This window comes from Arachis ipaensis, chromosome B1 (genome assembly GCF_059453495.1).
Source record: "Arachis ipaensis isolate K30076 ecotype BB chromosome B1, ASM5945349v1, whole genome shotgun sequence".
Classification (NCBI taxonomy): Eukaryota; Viridiplantae; Streptophyta; class Magnoliopsida; order Fabales; family Fabaceae; genus Arachis; species Arachis ipaensis.
This window is the reverse complement of record NC_142436.1, coordinates 88,885,331-88,906,717: the sequence shown is the minus strand read 5'-3', so window position 1 is coordinate 88,906,717 and position 21,387 is coordinate 88,885,331. Positions and strand designations below refer to the sequence as shown.

At 38.3% G+C, this 21,387-nt stretch overlaps 1 non-coding gene across 1 annotated transcript; it reads right to left on the bottom strand.

Moving 5' to 3' along the window:
- Positions 1–3,686: 3,686 nt before the first annotated feature.
- LOC148577396 (small nucleolar RNA R71) lies at positions 3,687–3,794 on the bottom strand. Its single transcript, XR_015904612.1, has one exon. It is a non-coding gene; the product is annotated as a small nucleolar RNA R71 (small nucleolar RNA).
- Between the last annotated feature and the right edge of the window lie 17,593 nt (positions 3,795–21,387).

The window sequence follows — 21,387 nt, the reverse complement described above, 5'->3', positions numbered from 1 at the left end:
AAAGTGGATTTTCTGGAGCTACAGAACTCACAATGGCGCGCTTCCAATTGCGTTGGAAAGTAGACATCCAGGGCTTTCCAGAAATGTATAATAGTCCATACTTTGAACGAGTTTAGATGACGTAAAAGGGCGTTGAGCACCAGTTCTACGCTGCTATCTGGAGTTAAACGCCAGAAACAAGTCAAAAACCAGAGTTGAACGCCAGAAATACGTTACAACCTGGCGTTCAACTCCAAAAAGAGCCTCTGCACGTGTAACATTCAAGCTCATCCCAAGTACACACCAAGTGGGCCCCGGAAGTGGATTTGTGCATCAATAACTTACTTCTGTAAACCCTAGTAACTAGTTTAGTATAAATAGGACTTTTTACTATTGTATTAGACATCTTTGGATTATATTTTGATCTATTGATCTCGTTTTGGGGCCTGGCCATTCGGCCATGCCTGGACCTTTCACTTATGTATTTTCAACGGTAGAGTTTCTACACTCCATAGATTAAGGTGTGGAGCTCTGCTGTTCCTCAAAGATTAATGCAAAGTACTACTATTTTCTATTCAATTCAACTTGTTCCGCTTCTAAGATATTCATTCGCACTTCAACCTAAATGTGATGAACGTGACAATCATCATCATTCCCTATGAACGCGTGCCTGACAACCACTTCCGTTCTACCTTAGATTGAATGAGTATATCTTGGATCTCTTAATCAGAATATTCGTGGTGTAAGCTAGATTGATGGCGGTATTCATGAGAGTCCGGAAAGTCTAAACCTTGTCTGTGGTATTCCGAGTAGGACTCTGGGATTGAATGACTATGACGAACTTCAAACTCGCGAGTGCTGGGCGTAGTGACAGACGCAAAAGGAGGGTGAATCCTATTCTAGTATGATCGAGAACCTCAGATGATTAGCCGTGCTGTGACAGAGCATTTGGACCATTTTCACAAGAGGATAGGATGCAGCCATTGGCAAGGGTGACACCTCCAGACGATTAGCCATGCAGTGACAGCGCATCGGACCATTTTCCAGAGAGGATCAAAAGTAGCCATTGACAACGATGATGTCCTTACATAAAGCCAGCCATAGAAAGGAGTAAGACTGATTGGATGAAGACAGTAGGAAAGCAGAGGTTTAGAGGGACGAAAGCATCTCCATGCATTTATCTGAAATTCTCACCAAGGATTTACATAAGTATTTCTATCCCTATTTTATTATTTATTTTCGAAAACTCCATAACCATTCTATATCCGCCTGACTGAGATTTACAAGATGACCATAGCTTGCTTCATACCAACAATCTCCGTGGGATCGACCCTTACTCGCGTAAGGTTTATTACTTGGACGACCCAGTGCACTTGCTGGTTAGTTGTGCGAAGTTGTGAAAAAAAGTTGAGATTACAATTGAGCGTACCATGTTGATGGCGCCATTGATGATCACAATTTCGTGCACCATGTTTTTGGCGCCGTTGCCGGGGATTTTCGAGCTTGGACAACTGACAGTTCATCTTGTTGCTCAGATTAGGTAATTTTCTTTTTGTTTTATTTTCAAAAATTTTTTCAAAATATTTCAAAAATTTCTCCTTTTTTTTCGAAAAAAATTTTAAAATAAAAATGTTTTCAAAAATATATTTTTCTTCAGAATTTTTAAGAATGAATTCTAGTGTTTCATGAAGCATGTTGAAGTCTGGTTGGCTGTAAAGCCATGTCTAATTCTTCTGGATAGGGAATGTCAGGCGTGTCATGTCTGAGTTACATACTAAAGCTTGGCTAGCTATTAAGCCATGCCTGACCCTTTGATTAGAGCTTTAGACTAAAGAGCATAAGATTCTTGGAATTCATATTAAAAATTTTGGAATCCTTATTTTTCTTTTTCAAAATGATTTTCGAAAAAATTAAAAGAAAATACAAAAAAATCATAAAATCATAAAAATAAAAAATATTTTGTGTTTCTTGTTTGAGTCTTGAGTCAAGTTGAAAGTTTGGTGTCAATTGCATGTTCATCTTGCATTTTTCAAAAAATTCATGCATTCATAGTGTTCTTCATGATCTTAAAGTTGTTCTTGGTAAGTCTTCTTGTTTGATCTTGATGTTTTCTTGTTTTGCATCTTTTCTTGTTTTTCATGTGCATTTTTGCATTCATAGTGTCTAAACATGAAAGATTTCTAAGTTTGGTGTCTTGCATGTTTTCTTTGCATATAAAATTTTCAAAAATATATTCTTGATGTTCATCATGATCTTCAAAGTGTTCTTGGTGTTCATCTTGACATTCATAGCATTCTTGCATACATTCCTTGCTTTGATCCATAACTTTCATGCATTGCATCATTTTGCATGTTTTTCTCTCTCATCATAAAAATTCAAAAATCAAAAAAATATCTTCCCCTTTTTCTCTCTCAAAATTTTGAAAATTAGATTTGACTTTTTCAAAAATTTTTAAAATCTAGTTGTTTTTATGAGTCAAATCAATTTTTCAATTTAAAAATATTATCTTTTTCAAAATCTTTTTCAAAAATCAAATCTTTTTCGTTTTTCTTAGTTATTTTCGAAAATTTTAAAAATATTTTTCAAAAATTTTTTTCTTATCTTTGTCTCCTAATTTTCGAAAATAACATCATCAATCAATGTTTTGATTCAAAAAATTTCAAGTTTGTTACTTGCTTGTTAAGAAAGATTCAAACTTTGAGTTCTAGAATCATATCTTGTGATTTCTTGTGAATCAAGTCATTAATTGTGATTTTAAAAATCAAATCTTTTTCAAAACTAATTTCAATCATATCTTTTCAAAAATATCTTCTTATCTTTTCAAAATTGGTTTTCAAATTTGTTTCAACTAACTAATTTTTTGTTTGTTTCTTATCTTTTTCAAAACTACCTAACTAACTCTCTCTCTCTAATTTTCGAAAATATCTCCCTCTTTTTCAAAATTTCTTTTTAATTAACTAATTATTTTAATTTCTGATTTTAATTTTCGAAAATTACTAACCTTTTTCAAAAACTATTTTCGAAAATCACTAACCATTTTTCAAAAATAATTTTCGAAAATTCCCTTTCTCTCTCATCTCCTTCTATTTATTTATTCATCTACTCACACAAGGACCTCTATACTGTGGTAAAAAGGATTCCTATTATTATTTTTCTGTTCCCTCCTTTTTCATATGAGCAGGAGCAAGGACAAGAATATTCTTGTTGAAGCAGATCCAGAACCTGAAAGGACTCTGAAGAGAAAACTAAGAGAAGCTAAATTACAACAATCCAGCAAGCACCTTTCAGAAATTTTCGAACAAGAAGAGGAGATGGCAGTCGAAAATAATAATAATGCAAGGAGGATGCTTGGTGACTTTACTGCATCTAATTCCAATTTACATGGAAGAAGCATCTCCATCCCTGCCATTGGAGCAAACAATTTTGAGCTGAAACCTCAATTAGTTTCTCTGATGCAGCAGAACTGCAAGTTTCATGGACTTCCATCTGAAGATCCTTTTCAGTTCTTAACTGAATTCTTGCAGATATGTGATACTGTTAAGACTAATGGAGTAGATCCTGAAGTCTACAGGCTCATACTTTTCCCTTTTGCTGTAAGAGACAGAGCTAGAGTATGGTTGGACTCTCAACCTAAGGATAGCCTGAACTCTTGGGATAAGCTGGTCAAGGCTTTCTTAGCCAAGTTCTTTCCTCGTCAAAAGTTGAGAAAGCTTAGAGTGGATGTTCAGACCTTCAGACAGAAAGAAGGTGAATCCCTCTATGAAGCTTGGGAGAGATACAAAGGACTGACCAAAAAGTGTCCTTCTGACATGCTTTCAGAATGGACCATCCTGGATATATTCTATGATGGTCTGTCTGAATTAGCTAAGATGTCATTGGATACTTCTGCAGGTGGATCCATTCACCTAAAGAAAATGCCTGCAGAAACTCAAGAACTCATTGACATGGTTGCTAATAACCAGTTCATGTACACTTCTGAAATGAATCCTGTGAATAATGGGACGCCTATGAAGAAGGGAGTTCTTGAAATTGATACTCTGAATGCCATACTGGCTCAGAATAAAATATTGACTCAACAAGTCAAAATGATTTCTCAGAGTCTGAATGGAATGCAAGCTGCATCCAACAGTACTCAAGAGGCATCTTTTGAAGAAGAAACTTATGATCCTGAAAACCCTGCAATAGTAGAGGTAAATTATATCGGTGAACCTTATGGAAACACATATAATCCATCATGGAGAAATCACCCAAATCTCTCATGGAAGGATCAACAAGGCTATAATAATGGTGGAAGAAATAGGTTTAACAATAGTAAACCTTTTCCATCATCCACTCAGCAACAGACAGAGAACTCTGAACAAAATACCTCTAATTTAGCAAACTTAGTCTCTGATCTATCAAAGGCCACTGTAAGTTTCATGAATGAAACAAGGTCCTCCATTAGAAATTTGGAGGCACAAGTGGGCCAGCTGAGTAAAAGGATCACTGAAATCCCTCCTAGTACTCTCCCAAGCAAGACAGAAGAAAATCCAAAAGGAGAGTGCAAGGCCATTGAATTGATCACCATGGCCGAACCTGTAAGGGAAGGAGAGGATGTAAATCCCAGTGAGGAAGACCTCCTAAGACGTCCAGTGATCAATAAGGAGTTTCCCTTTGAGGAACCAACGGAATCTGAGACTCATCTAGAGACCATAGAGATTCCATTGAACCTCCTTATGCCCTTCATGAGCTCTGATGAGTATTCCTCTTCTGAAGAGAATGAGGATGTTACTGAAGAGCAAGTTACCAAGTACCTTGGTGCAATCATGAAGCTGAATGCCAAATTATTTGGTATTGAGACTTGGGAAGATGAACTTCCTCACCAATGAACTGAGTGATCTAGATCAACTGACATTGCCTCAGAAGAAACAGGATCCTGGAAAGTTCATAATACCTTGTGCCATAGGCACCATGATCTTTGAAAAAGCTCTGTGTGACCTTGGTTCAGGGATAAACCTCATGCCCCTCTCTGTAATAGAGAAACTGGGAATCTTTGGAGTGCAAGCCACTAAAATCTCATTAGAGATGGCAGACAATTCAAGAAAACAGGCTTATGGACAAGTAGAGGACGTGTTAGTAAAGGTTGAAGGCCTTTACATCCCTGCTGATTTCATAATCCTTGATACTGGGAAGGATGAGGATGAATCCATCATCCTTGGAAGACCTTTCCTAGCCACAGCAAGAGCTGTGATTGATGTTGACAGAGGTGAATTAGTCCTTCAATTGAATGAGGACTCCCTTGTGTTTACAACTCAAGGTTACCCTTCTGTAAACATGGAAAAGAGGCACAGTAAGCTTCTCTCAAAACAGAGTCAACCAGAGCCCCCACAGTCAAACTCTAAGTTTGGTGTTGGGAGGCCACAACCAAACTCTAAGTTTGGTGTTGGGAAGTCTCAACAATGCTCTGAACATCTGTGAGGCTCCATGAGAGCCCACTGTCAAGCTATTGATATTAAAGAAGCGCTTGTTGGGAGGCAACCCAGTTTTTATTTATCTAATTTTATTTTTCTTGTTCTTTCATGTTTTATTAGGTTCATGATCATGTGGAGTCACAAAATAAATATAAAAATTGAAAACGGAATCAAAAACAGCAGAAGAAAAATCACATCCTGGAGGAAGACCTTACTGGCGTTTAAACGCCAGTAAGAAGCATCTGGCTGGCGTTCAACGCCAGAACAGAGCATGGTTCTGCGCTGAACGCCCAAAATGGGCAGCATCTGGGCGTTTGAACACCAGAATTGCACCCTGGAGAAGAGCTGGCGCTGAACGCCGAGAACAAGCATGGTTCTGGCGTTCAACACCAGAAATGGGCAACAAATGGGCATTCAACGCCCAGAACAAGCACCAATCTGGCGCTGAACGCCCAGAGTTGTGTGCAAGGGCATTTTGCATGCCTAATTTGGTGCAAGGTTGTAAATCCTTGAATACCTCAGGATCTGTGGACTCCACAGGATCAACTCAGGATCTGCGGACCCCATAGGATCCCCACCTACCTCTACTCACTCTCTCTATTCATGGCCATCCCTTCTGTTTTTCATTTACCACTCACATCCATACACCTACCTACCTTCAAAATTCAACATCTCTTTCCCACCCAATCCCACCCATATGGCCGAATACACACATCCCTCCATCTCCTCCATATCTTCTTCTTCTTCTTCTTCTTCTTCTTCTTCTTCTTCTTCTTCTTCTTCTTCTTCTTCTTCTTCTTCTTCTTCTTCTATTCTTTCTTCTTTTGCTCGAGGGCGAGCAACATTCTAAGTTTGGTGTGGTAAAAGTATAGCTTTTTTGTTTTTCCATAACCATTAATGGCACCTAAGGCCAGAAAAACCTCAAGAAAGAGAAAAGGGAAGACAATTGCTTCCACCTCTGAGCCATGGGAGATGGAAAGATTCATCTCACAAGCCCATCACTAAGAAAAGGATGGAGCAAACAAGAGAGCACATTCATGGATCTCAACAGGCACATGAAGAAGCTCATCATCAAGAAATCCCTGAGATACCTCAGGGGATACATTTTCCCCCACATAATTTTTGGGAACAACTAAGGGTGGAACATCAAGGGCACTCCATCATACTCCATGAAATAAGAGAAGATCAAAAAGCAATGAGGAAGGAGCAACAAAGACAAGGAAGAGACATAGAAGAGCTCAAGGACATCGTTGGTTCCTCAAGAAGGAAATGCCACCATCACTAAGGTGGACTCATTCCTTGTTCTTACATTCTCTGTTTTTCGTTTTCTATGTTAAGTGCTTATCCATGTTTGTGTCTTCATTACATGATCATTAGTATTTAGTAACTTTGTCTTAAAGTTATGAATGTCCTATGACTCCATCACCTCTCTTAAATGAAAACTGTTTTAATTCAAAAGAATAAGAAGTACATGAGTTTCGAATTTATCCTTGAACTTAGTTTAATTATATTGATGTGGTGACAATGCTTCTTGTTTTTTGAATGTATGCTTGAACAGTGCATATGTCTTTTGAAGTTGTTGTTTAAGAATGTTAAATATGTTGGCTCTTGAAAGAATGATGACAAGGAGACATGTTATTTGATAATCTGAAAAATCATAAAAATGATTCTTGAAGCAAGAAAAAGTAGCAAAGAACAAAGCTTGCAGAAAAAAAAAAGATGGCGAAAAAAAAAAAGAGAAAAAGCAAGCAGAAAAAGCCAAAAGCTCTTAAAACCAAGAGGCAAGAGCAAAAAGCCAGTAACCCTTAAAACCAAAAGGCAAGGGTAATAAAAAGGATCCCAAGGCTTTGAGCATCAGTGGATAGGAGCGCCTAAAGGAATAAAATCCTGGCCTAAGCGGCTAAACCAAGCTGTCCCTAACCATGTGCTTGTGGCGTGAAGGTGTCAAGTGAAAACTTGAGACTGAGCGGTTAAAGTCAAGGTCCAAAGCAAAAACAGAGTGTGCTTAAGAACACTGGACACCTCTAATTGGGGACTTTAGCAAAGCTAAGTAACAATCTGAAAAGGTTCACCCAATTATGTGTCTGTGGCATTTATGTATCCGGTGGTAATACTGGAAAACAAAGTGCTTAGGGCCACGGCCAAGACTCATAAAATAGCTGTGTTCAAGAATCATCATACTGAACTAGGAGAATCAATAACACTATCTGAACTCTGAGTTCCTATAGATGCCAATCATTCTGAACCTCAATGGATAAAGTGAAATGCCAAAACTATTCAAGAGGCAAAAAGCTACAAGTCGCGCTCATCTGATTGGAGCTATGTTTCATTGATAGTTTGGAATTTATAGTATATTCTCTTCTTTTTATCCTATTTGATTTTCAGTTGCTTGGGGATAAGCAACAATTTAAGTTTGGTGTTGTGATGAGCGGATAATTTATACGCTTTTTGGCATTGTTTTTAGTAGAATCTAGTTACTTTTAGGGATGTTTTCATTAGTTTTTATGCTAAATTCAGATTTCTGGGCTTTACTATGAGTTTGTGTGTTTTTCTATGATTTCAGGTATTTTCTGGCTGAAATTGAGGGACTTGAGCAAAAATCAGATTCAGAGGTTGAAGAAGGACTGCTGATACTGTTGGATTCTGACCTCCCTGCACTCAAAGTGGATTTTCTGGAGCTACAGAACTCAAAATGGCGTGCTTCTAATTGCGTTGGAAAGTAGACATCCAGGGCTTTCCGGTAATATATAATAGTCCACACTTTGAACGAGTTTAGATGACGTAAAAGGGCGTTGAATGCCAGTTCTACGCTGCTGTCTGGAGTTAAACGCCAGAAACAAGTCAAAAACCAGAGTTGAACGCCAGAAATACGTTACAACCTGGCGTTCAACTCCAGAAAGAGCCTCTGCACGTGTAACATTCAAGCTCAGCCCAAGCACACACCAAGTGGGCCCCAGAAGTGGATTTGTGCATCAATTACTTACTTCTGTAAACCCTAGTAACTAGTTTAGTATAAATAGGACTTTTTACTATTGTATTAGACATCTTTGGATTATATTTTGATCTATTGATCTCGTTTTGGGGGCTGGCCATTCAGCCATGCCTGGACCTTTCACTTATGTATTTTCAACGGTAGAGTTTCTACACTCCATAGATTAAGGTGTGGAGCTCTGCTGTTCCTCAAAGATTAATGCAAAGTACTACTGTTTTCTATTCAATTCAACTTGTTCCGCTTCTAAGATATTCATTCGCACTTCAACCTGAATGTGATGAACGTGACAATCATTATCATTCCCTATGAACATGTGCTTGACAACCACTTCCGTTCTACCTTAGATTGAATGAGTATCTCTTGGATCTCTTAATCAGAATCTTCGTGGTGTAAGCTAGATTGATGGCGGCATTCATGAGAGTCCGGAAAGTCTAAACCTTGTCTGTTGTATTCTGAGTAGGACTCTGGGATTGAATGACTGTGACGAACTTCAAACTCGCGAGTGCTGGGCGTAGTGACAGACGCAAAAGGAGGGTGAATCCTATTCCAGTATGATCGAGAACCTCAGATGATTAGCCGTGCTGTGACAGAGCATTTGGACCATTTTCACAAGAGGATAGGATGCAGCCATTGGCAAGGGTGATGCCTCCAGACGATTAGCCATGCAGTGACAGCGCATCGGACCATTTTCCAGAGAGGATCAAAAGTAGCCATTGACAACGGTGATGTCCTTACATAAAGCCAGCCATAGAAAGGAGTAAGACTAATTGGATGAAGACAGCAGGAAAGCAGAGGTTTAGAGGGACGAAAGCATCTCCATGCATTTATCTGAAATTCTCACCAAGGATTTACATAAGTATTTCTATCCCTATTTTATTATTTATTTTCGAAAACTCCATAACCATTCTATATCCGCCTGACTGAAATTTACAAGATGACCATAGCTTGCTTCATACCAAGAATCTCTGTGGGATCGACCCTTACTCGCGTAAGGTTTATTACTTGGACGACCCAGTGCACTTGCTGGTTAGTTGTGCGAAGTTGTGAAAAAAAGTTGAGATTACAATTGAGCGTACCATGTTGATGGCGCCATTGATGATCACAATTTCGTGCACCAGTTCTTAAGCACACTCTTCTTTTGCTTTGGACCTTGACTTTAACCGCTCAGTCTCAAGTTTTCACTTGACACCTTCACGCCACAAGCACATGGTTAGGGACAGCTTGGTTTAGCCAGTTAGGTCAGGATTTTATTCCTTTAGGTCCTCCTATCCACTGATGCTCAAAGCCTTGGGATCCTTTTTATTTACCCCTGCCTTTTGGTTTTAAGGGTTATTGGCTTTTTGCTCTTACCTTTTGGTTTTAAGAGCTTTGGCTTTTTCTCCTTGCTTTTTTCTTTTTTCTTTTTTTTTTCGCTATTTTTTTTTTTTGCAAGCTTTGTTCTTTGCTGCTTTTTCTTGCTTCAAGAATCATTTTTATGATTTTTCAAATTATCAAATAACATGTCTCCTTGTCATCATTCTTTCAAGAGCCAACATATTTAACATTCTTAAACAACAACTTCAAAAGACATATGCACTGTTCAAGCATTCATTCAGAAAACAAGAAGCATTGTCACCACATCAATATAATTAAGCTAAGTTCAAGGATAAATTCGAAACTCATGTACTTCTTGTTCTTTTGAATTAAAACATTTTTTCATTTAAGAGAGGTGATGGATTCATAGGACATTCATAACTTTAAGACATGGTTACTAATTACTAATGATCATGTAATAAGATACAAACATGGATAAGCACTTAACATATAGAAAACAAAAAACAGAGAATGTAAGAACAAGGAATGAGTCCACCTTAGTGATGGTGGCATTTCCTTCTTGAGGAACCAATGATGTCCTTGAGCTCTTCTATGTCTCTTCCTTGTCTTTGTTGCTCCTCCCTCGTTGCTTTTTAATCTTCTCTAATTTCATGAAGGATGATGGAGTGCTCTTGATGTTCCACCCTTAATTGTCCCATGTTGGAACTTAATTCTCCTAGGTAGGTGTTGATTTTCTCCCAATAGTTTTGTGGAGGAAAATGCATTTGAGGCATCTCCGGGATCTCATGGTGATGAGCTTCATGCGCCTCTTGAGATCCATGAATGGGCTCTCTTGCTTGCTCCATCTTTTTCTTAGTGATGGGCTTCTCTTCCTCAATGGGAATGTCTCCTTCTATGAAAGCTCCAACTGAGTAACATAGATGGCAAATAAGATGAGGAAAAGCTAACCTTGCCCCAGGAGAGGGCTTTTCGGCTATTTTGAAGAGTTCAAGGGAGATGACTTCATGAACTTCTACTTCCTCTCCAATCATGATGCTATGGATCATGATGGCTCGATTCACAGTAACTTCAGATCGGTTGCTAGTGGGGATGATGGAGCGTTGGATGAACTCCAACCATCCTTTAGCTACAGGCTTGAGGTCCAGTCTTCTTAGTTGAACCGGCTTGCCTTTGGAGTCAATCTTCCATTGAGCTCCTTCCACACATATGTCCATGAGGACTTGGTCCAACCTTTGATTAAAGTTGACCCTTCTAGTGTAGGGGCGTGCATCTCCTTGCATCATAGGCAAGTTGAACGCCAACCTCACATTTTCCGAACTAAAATCTAAGTATTTCTCCCGAACCATTGTGAGATAATTCTTTGGATTCGGGTTCTTACTTTGATCATGGTTCTTTGATCATTGGCATAGAACTCTTGAACCATTAGGATGCCGACTTGTTGGATGGGGTTTGTTAGAACTTCCCAACCTCTTCTTTGGATTTCATGTCGGATCTCTGGATACTCATTTCTCTTGAGCTTGAAAGAGACCTCGGGGATCACCTTCTTCTTGGCCACAACATCATAGAAGTGGTCTTGATGAGCTTTGGAGATGAATCTTTCCATATCCCATGACTCGAAGGTGGAAGCTTTTGTCTTCCCTTTCCCTTTTCTAGAGGATTCTCTGGTCTTGGGTGCCATCAATGGTAATGGAAAAAGAAAAAGCTTATGCTTTTACCACACCAAACTTAGAATATTGCTCGCCCTCGAGCAAGAGAAGAAAGAATAGATGAAGAAGAAGAAGAAATGGAGAAGAAGGAGAGAGAGAGGTGTTTCGGCCAAGAAGGGGAAGAGAGGGTTGTGTTGTGTGAAGTTGAAGAAGAATGGAGGGCTTTATATAGGGAAGGGAGGGGGGGTAAGGTTCGGCCATAAGGGTGGGTTTTGGGTGGGAAATTGATTTTGAATTTTGAAGGTAGGTGGGGTTTATGAGGTAGGTTTATAGGGAAGAGTGGATGGATGTGAGTGGTGAAGTGGTGATAGGGAAGAGAGATTGAGGTGATTGGTAAAGAGTTTTGGGAAAGAGTGTTTATGGGATTGTGTGAAAGAGGGGTGAGAAGAAGTGAGTGGAGGTAGGTGGGGATCCTGTGGGGTCCACAGATCCTGAGGTGATCCTGTGGGGTCCACAGATCCTGAGGTGTTCAAGGATTTACAACCTTGCACCAAATTAGGCATGCAATATACCCTTGCACACAACTCTGGGCGTTCAGCGCCAGATTGGTGCTTGTTCTGGGCGTTGAACGCCCATTTGTTGCCCATTTCTGGCGTTGAACGCCAGAACCATGCTTGTTCTGGGCGTTCAGCGCCAGCTCTTCTCCAGGGTGCAATTCTGGTGTTCAAACGCCCAGATGCTGCCCATTTTGGGCGTTCAGCACCAGAACCATGCTCTGTTCTGGCGTTGAACGCCAGCCAGATGCTTTTTACTGGCGTTTAAATGCCAGTAAGGTCTTCCTCCAGGGTGTGATTTTTTTCTGCTATTTTTGATTCTGTTTTTAATTTTTCTATTTTTTTCGTGACTCCACATGATCATGAACCTAATAAAACATGAAAGAACAAGAAAAATAAAATTAGATAAATAAAAATTGGGTTGCCTCCCAACAAGCGCTTCTTTAATGTCAATAGCTTGACAGTGGGCTCTCATGGAGCCTCACAGATGTTCAGAGCATTGTTGAGACTCCCCAACACCAAACTTAGAGTTTGGATATGGGAGTTCAACACCAAACTTAGAGTTTGGTTGTGGCCTCCCAACACCAAACTTAGAGTTTGATTGTAGGGGCTCTGGTTGACTCTGTTTTGAGAGAAGCTTACTGTGCCTCTTTTCCATGTTTACAGAAGGATATCCTTGAGTTTTAAACTCAAAGGAGTTCTTATTCAATTGAAGGACTAGTTCACCTCTGTTAACATCAATCACAGCTCTTGCTGTGGCTAGGAAGGGTCTTCCAAGGATGATGGATTCATCCTCATCCTTCCCAGTATCTAGGATTATGAAATCAGCAGGGATGTAAAGGCCTTCAACCTTTACTAATATGTCCTCTACTTGTCCATAAGCCTGTTTTCTAGAATTGTCTGCCATCTCTAATGAGATTTTAGCAGCTTGTACCTCAAAGATTCCCAGTTTCTCCAATACAGAGAGTGGCATGAGGTTTATTCCTGACCCCAGGTCACATAGAGCCTTCTCAAAGGTCATGGTGCCTATGGTACAAGGTATCAGGAACTTTCCAGGATCCTGTTTCTTCTGAGGCAATCTCAGTTGATCCAGATCACTTAGTTCATTGGTGAACAAGGGAGGTTCATTTTCCCAAGTCTCAATACCAAATAATTTGGCATTCAGCTTCATGATTGCACCAAGGTACTTGGTAACTTGCTCTTCAGTAATATCCTCATTCTCTTCAGAAGAAGAATACTCATCAGAGCTCATGAATGGCATAAGGAGGTTTGATGGTAATTTTTGTGGAAAAAGGAATTTCCAAAACACTAGAAACTAACCGGCAAGTGTACCGGGTCGCATCAAGTAGTAAAACTCACTTAGAGTGAGGTCGATCCCACAGGGATTGATGGGTCAAGCAACTTTAGTGGGTGATTAGTTTAGTCAAGCTAACATTTAAGTGAAATTGGGTGAGACTTGAAGCAACAGAATGTAAATGACAAGGAATTGTAAATTGCAGAAAGTAAATGTGCAGAAACTTAAAGAGCAAGAAATGTAAATTGCAAGAATCTTAAATGACAAGAAATGTAAATTGCATGAAATATAAAGGGGAGTGGGTGCTGGAAATTAAAATTTAACAGGAAAGTGTAAATAGCAATCAAACAGAGAAGTAAAAGGTGCAAAATCATGCAACAGATCTAAACAGAAAAGGGAAATTGCTTGAAGAATTCAAAACAGAAAAGCAGTGCTTAATTTGCAGCAATTTAAAAGAGTGTTGAAGATCTCAGGAGTGGAAGAGACTAGAAAACAAGTCTAGATCTCAAATCCTTACTTGATCCAACAAGAGCAATTGCAAAATGAAAGTGGAAAATTAAATTGCAGAAGAAGAAAAAGATGAAAGCAATAAAGGATACTCAGATTTTATGCAGAAGAGGAACAAAGAGATTTCAGATCAAGTGAAACAGAATTCCTTCAATTCTTGATCCAAAATTTAAAACAGAAATGAAAATTCTAGAGAGAGTTCTTTAATCCTACTACTCCCTAGTGGAGCTAACCCCCAATACTTTCTAATGGAGCTCCCCTTTTTGAAAATGAGAGTGATGCCTTTATATAGGCTTTTTACAAAATAAAATGAAATTGAAATGAAAAACAAATTAAATGAAAATCCTAATTCTAGCTTGTTCTTGTGCCTTTGAGTGATGATGTGGGCTTTGCTTGCTTTGGATTTGAAGATATATGGGTTTGGTTGGCCTTGGTTTAATTGGTGAAGAATTGAATTAAATTTGATTTTTGGACCAAGAATATGCCATGAGACACTCCCAGGGCACGGCTCAGTTGAAAAAGTTAACTGAGCACTCAATCCTCGCTTTTGGCCTTGCAATTTGTTGCGCACCAAGCCTTGCTTGTGGGCGGCCTCGATAGAGCTCAGTTACTTTACTTAACCGAGCGCCCTTGTGTCTTTGAGATGAACTCCACCTTCGAATCATGGTGAGCACCTTTTGTGGCCAATTTCCTTGCTAAAGTAGTAGCGCTTCCTCCTTGCTCCCTTATGTACACGGTTCGAGCCTTGCTGAGTGAAATTTTGTGTGAAGTAGCGCCTTTCTTTGTGCTTTCATTTTGGTGAGGCCCGAAAAAGTTAAATGTTTTAACTGAGCACTTTTCCTTGCCTTTCTCTCCTCTTATGCGCTCAGTTGGTTTAATGAACCGAGCTTCATTGCCTTGGTCCCTCCTTGGTGCACGTTGCTCGTATTAATAATGCTAATGCATTATAAAGCCTGATGAAATGCATAATGAAATGCATAATGAAATGCATGCTTTCAACGCATTTGGCACTCATTCATTAAATGAATAAGTTCATTCATATCATCCATTCTTAATTGGCATTAATATTTAATGATTTAATGCATGTACTCATCAACGCCTTATTTAATAATGCCAATTAACAATGAATGTTTCATGCATGCTTCCATATACTTAAAAATGTAATGTATTAACGTAATGCCAATTGCATTAGTAATTAAAGTTGCATGCTTTCATGACTTTAATTAATAATGCTTTAATGCATTAACGTTATTTGCTTTAAACATTTCATGCATGCATGCATATGATATTGATGCATGTGCCAAGGCTTCATGGTCATGGGTCACGCTTTTAAAAGCGTGGCCTAAGGTTCCAAAGCGTGCTCAACTTCAAAGTGTGCCCCAAAACTCTTTTTTTCTTCTTTTTAGCTTATTTTGTGCTTTTTGCTTCTTTTTCTTCTTATTTCCTACAAAATTTTTCAAATCAAAAGATCAAAGAAATATAACATTTAAGCACAAAAGCATTCACTATTTGAGCACAAATCATCAATTTCTTATATGAAAAAGCATAGAAAAACATGACATGGTGACATGTCATCACAACACCAAACTTAAACCTTGCTTGTCCCCAAGCAAGAAAAGAATCATGCAATAAAGATTGACAATCCAAGGTAAGAAGAATAGCAACTCAATGTTTATGGTTAGCTAGTTTTCTAAGCATGCTACAATCACAAAAGAGATGTAAATGATTGATGCTTCCATCTAGCTCAATTTATGAAATCTTTCTCTTATATTTCTTCCTTGAAACAAGCTTTTGATTTTCTTATTAGCTTCTCCTTTTGGGTGCTTTGCCCCATGAGTTGATAACAAAGCTACGACTTCTAAATGCTTTGTTTTCAAGTATTACCACTTGATACATAAGCACCACAAGCATTTGATTAGAGGACTTCATTAAGCTCATTTTTTCTTTTCTTTTCTTGACTCTCTAATCATTGATGCTCAGAACCTTGAGCTTTGAGGGAGTGCTTTTGCACTTGAGCCTAGCCTTGACTTCTAAGTGTTTTGTTTTCAAGCATTTGGCTTGATACATAAACACCACAAGTACTTAACATATTGTCATTTGTACTCAGAGCCTTCAGCTTTCTCATTCTTTCCCTTTTTCTTCTTTTTTTTTGCTTTAATTGTACTTGCTTCTTCAAGGTTTTCATGATTTTCAAAAGATTTCACAAAATGTCCTAGATGAAAACTTTAATTAAATAAAATCCAATGCAATTGAGCAACAATTAATTATACTAGCTTTCCAGTACTTGTATGCACATGCTAAAATCTTCTTTAATTCCTTGTTTGTTTATGATCATGATGCTTTATTGCTTTTGAACCCACAAAACTCAAGTTGGTAGTCATAATGCCACAGCAACATGTTACAAATTAAGATTCAAGCTATGCTTTATTCATTCACACATGCATACAGAGAATATAAAGACAATCATGCAAAATAAAGTGCTGGAAACAAAGGAGAGGAAAAGGAACTTTACAACCTTGTAGTCCATCTTCTCTATTGTTGTCATTTTCCTCTTATTCTTCCCTTTCCCTTGCCAAACTCAGAATGCTTGCTCATCCTCAAGCAACAATTAGAACAATGGCTATGGGGCTAAGATGGATCATGAATGTCTTATATAATGAAAAGTTAGTAGTACATGTGTTCTAAGCAAGCAAAATTAAAGATAATAATCAAGGCACAAGAGACAGAGACATTGTGATTGCAAACTTAAGAAGGTGACCACAATACATTGCATAAAAGATAAGTGGCACACCAAACTTAGTGTGACACTTTCACTTGGAATTAATGCAAGTATCTTGTAAGAATTTAAACCAAATTTTGTTGCATAGCAACACCAAACTTAGAATGCAATCATATGTCAATTTATTTGAATTAAAACTAAGCAAGTGAAACTGTTATTTGTTAAGTATAATCACCAAGCCAAGAATCTGTCATGAATAAAGCTCTCTTGGTAATGTCTTAACAAACACAGTAAATAAGCAAACTAAAATGAAAGCATTTTAAAACAGAAAAATGACTAAAGAAAGTAGAATGAAAAAGTGTCAAATTAAAAGAGAAAAATAAAACTGTAGAGGCATTATGATTATGCAAACAAGTGGTGTTGCTTGAATGAATTGCATAGAAAATAAGTGGCACACCAAACTTAGAATCTTGGTGTGTCACTTTCATTTTTGATTTGATGCAATCATCCCAAAAGATTGAAAACAATTTGTTGCAAGGCAACACCAAACTTAGAATGTAACCATATGCCAATTTATTGAATTTAAACAAAGCAAAGAAAGAAAGCAAAGCAAGGAAGAGAAACATTACCTACTGTTAGCATGTTGCTCTTCACTTTCTTCCTCTTCTTCCAATTTGTTAAGAGGAATGACCTCAAGGGAGGAGAAGATTCAGCTATTGCCCCCTGTCTTGGTTTCCTCTCAACAAGCTTTCTTTTGTACATGGCTTGACTGAGCTTGCTTGCTAGTGGTTTAGGGGTTGGATTGCTTGTGGTTGACCTCCTCTTGAATGTTGTCCTTGGTATTTTGGTCACAATCCTCTTCTCGGTGCTTTTGTTAATTGCCTTCACATCCTTGAATTCAAGACATGGTTGCTGTGTGATTTTTGGAGTGTTTCCTTCATTAAGGGCCTCTTGAACTGGTGGTTCCATAAGCCCTTCCTTCATGTGATTTTCTGCTTCACTTGAGAATGGACGTCCTTGATTGTCCTCCTCAATTTCTTGTTCTTCCACTTCCTCTCCAACAAATTGGTCTTCATTTTCCTTGCTCAGTGGATCTGAGCATTTCCCCATGTTCTCCAATTGCTCATCCATCTTCTGAAGACGGATTTCTTGTTCTCTCCAGGATTGTTGTTGTTCCTCCATGAGTTGTTCTTGTTTTTTCAACAATTCTCTGGATTTTTGAAGGGGATCTTCATTTTGCTCTTCTACCTTCTCCCTTGCACTTAACAATTGGTTTACCAGCACTTCTATGTTTTTGAATGACTTCTCTTGCTCGTTCCAAGATATTTGCGCCTCCCTCTCATATTTTTCAAACATGATCTCAAGCTTTGAGAGGCCTTGGTTCGTGGAAGTTTGTGTTGAGGCATATTTAGGTGAAGAAGAATTTTCAAATGTAGAAGTGGGAGGTGAGGTTAGACAATCTCTCATGTGAGTTGACTGCTCAGAATTTGCAGTTTCTTGGTAATACTCCCAGCCACCATTGGAATAATGACTTGAATCATTTTGTGGTGGAGGGAAATATTCCATATGATTTTCTTTCTCATCTTGTGTTTCTGAAGCAATTCTCCATGGATTGGAGTGCTCAGACTTTGTATTTTCTTGGTGATACTCCCAGCCACCATTAGAGATTGGTGATGGTGGGCAGTATCCCATAAAATTTGTTTGATCATAAGATGAGTTGAACTCCATTTGAATTTTGGAAAACACAACACCAAGGAAAATTGAAATTGCTCATATCAGAGATGAGAATTTCTTAGTGAGGCAAAAACTCAAACACCTTGGTTTCAATCTAAAACAGAAAACAAAAATAAAGAAAATGCTTGATCTAGACTTCTCACCCACTTAATCATTGTTGATCTAAATCAATCCCCGGCAACGGCGCCAAAAACTTGATGGTAATTTTTGTGGAAAAAGGAATTTCCAAAACACCAGAAACTAACCGGCAAGTGTACCGGGTCGCATCAAGTAGTAAAACTCACTTAGAGTGAGGTCGATCTCACAGGGATTGATGGATCAAGCAACTTTAGTGGGTGATTAGTTTAGTCAAGCTAACATTTAAGTGAAATTGGGTGAGACTTGAAGCAACAGAATGTAAATGACAAGGAATTGTAAATTGCAGAAAGTAAATGTGCAGAAACTTAAAGAGCAAGAAATGTAAATTGCAAGAATCTTAAATGACAAGAAATGTAAATTGCATGAAATATAAAGGGGAGTGGGTGCTGGAAATTAAAATTTAACAGGAAAGTGTAAATAGCAATCAAACAGAGAAGTAAAAGGTGCAAAATCATGCAACAGATCTAAACAGAAAAGGGAAATTGCTTGAAGAATTCAAAACAGAAAAGCAGTGCTTAATTTGCAGCAATTTAAAAGAGTGTTGAAGATCTCAGGAGTGGAAGAGACTAGAAAACAAGTCTAGATCTCAAATCCTTCCTTGATCCAACAAGAGCAATTGCAAAATGAAAGTGGAAAATTAAATTGCAGAAGAAGAAAAAGATGAAAGCAATAAAGGAAACTCAGATTTTATGCAGAAGAGGAACAAAGAGATTTCAGATCAAGTGAAACAGAATTCCTTCAATTCTTGATCCAAAATTTAAAACAGAAATGAAAATTCCAGAGAGAGTTCTTTAATCCTACTACTCCCTAGTGGAGCTAACCCCCAATACTTTCTAATGGAGCTCCCCTTTTTGAAAATGAGAGTGATGCCTTTATATAGGCTTTTTACAAAATAAAATGAAATTGAAATGAAAAACAAATTAAATGAAAATCCTAATTCTAGCTTGTTCTTGTGCCTTTGAGTGATGATGTGGGCTTTGCTTGCTTTGGATTTGAAGAGATATGGGTTTGGTTGGCCTTGGTTTAATTGGTGAAGAATTGAATTAAATTTGATTTTTGGACCAAGAATATGCCATGAGACACTCCCAGGGAACGGCTCAGTTGAAAAAGTTAACTGAGCACTCAATCCTCGCTTTTGGCTTTGCAATTTGTTGCGCACCAAGCCTTGCTTGTGGGCGGCCTCAATAGAGCTCAGTTACTTTACTTAACCGAGCGCCCTTGTGTCTTTGAGATGAACTCCACCTTCGAATCATGGTGAGCACCTTTTGTGGCCAATTTCCTTGCTAAAGTAGTAGCGCTTCCTCCTTGCTCCCTTATGTACACGGTTCGAGCCTTGCTGAGTGAAATTTTGTGTGAAGTAGCGCCTTTCTTTGTGCTTTCATTTTGGTGAGGCCCGAAAAAGTTAAATGTTTTAACTGAGCGCTTTTCCTTGCCTTGCTCTCCTCTTATGCGCTCAGTTGGTTTAATGAACCGAGCTTCATTGCCTTGGTCCTCCTTGGTGCACGTTGCTCTTATTAATAATGCTAATGCATTATAAAGCCTGATGAAATGCATAATGAAATGCATGTTTTCAACGCATTTGGCACTCATTCATTAAATGAATAAGTTCATTCATATCATCCATTCTTAATTGGCATTAATATTTAATGATTTAATGCATGTACTCATCAACGCCTTATTTAATAATGCCAATTAACAATGAATGTTTCATGCATGCTTCCATATACTTAAAAATGTAATGTATTAACGTAATGCCAATTGCATTAGTAATTAAAGTTGCATGCTTTCATGACTTTAATTAATAATGCTTTAATGCATTAACGTTATTTGCTTTAAACATTTCATGCATGCATGCATATGATATTGATGCATGTGCCAAGGCTTCATGGTCATGGGTCACGCTTTTAAAAGCGTGGCCTAAGGCTCCAAAGCGTGCTCAACTTCAAAGTGTGCCCCAAAACTCTTTTTTTCTTCTTTTTAGCTTATTTTGTGCTTTTTGCTTCTTTTTCTTCTTATTTCCTACAAAATTTTTCAAATCAAAAGATCAAAGAAATATAACATTTAAGCACAAAAGCATTCACTATTTGAGCACAAATCATCAATTTCTTATATGAAAAAGCATAGAAAAACATGACATGGTGACATGTCATCAAGGTTCAGTGGAATCTCTATGGTCTCTAGATGAGTCTCAGATTCCTTTGGTTCCTCAGAGGGAAACTCCTTATTGATCACTGGACGTCCCAGGAGGTCTCCCTCACTGGGATTCACGTCCTCTGCCTCCCTTACAGGTTCGGCCATGGTGATAAATTCAATGGCCTTGCACTCTCCTTTTGGATTTTCTTCTGTATTACTTGGGAGATTACTAGGAGGGATTTTAGTGATCCTTTTACTCACTTGGCCCACTTGTGCTTCCAAATTTCTAATGGAGGACCTTGTTTCATTCATGAAACTCACAGTGGCCTTAGATAGATCAGAGACTAAATTTGCTAAGCTAGATGAATTCTGCTCAGAATTCTCTGTCTGTTGCTGAGTGGATGATGGAAAAGGCTTGCTATTGCTAAACCTGTTTCTTCCACCATTGTTAAAGCCTTGTTGAGGCTTTTGTTGATCCTTCCATGAGAAATTTGGATGATTTCTCCATGATGGGTTATAGGTGTTTCCATAAGGTTCACCCATATAATTTACCTCTGCTATTGCAGGGTTCTCAGGATCAATAGCTTCTTCTTCAGAAGATGCCTCTTGAGTACTGTTGGATGCAGCTTGCATTCCATTCAGACTCTGAGAAATCATTTTGACTTGCTGAGTCAATATTTTATTCTAAGCTAATATAGCATTCAGAGTATCAATTTCAAGAACTCCCTTCTTCATAGGCGTCCCATTATTCACAGGATTCCTTTCAGAAGTGTACATGAACTGGTTATTAGCAACCATGTCAATGAGTTCTTGAGCTTCTGCAGGCGTTTTCTTTAGGTGAATGGATCCACCTGCAGAAGTATCCAATGACATTTTAGCTAATTCAGATAGACCATCATAGAATATATCCAGGATGGTCCATTTTGA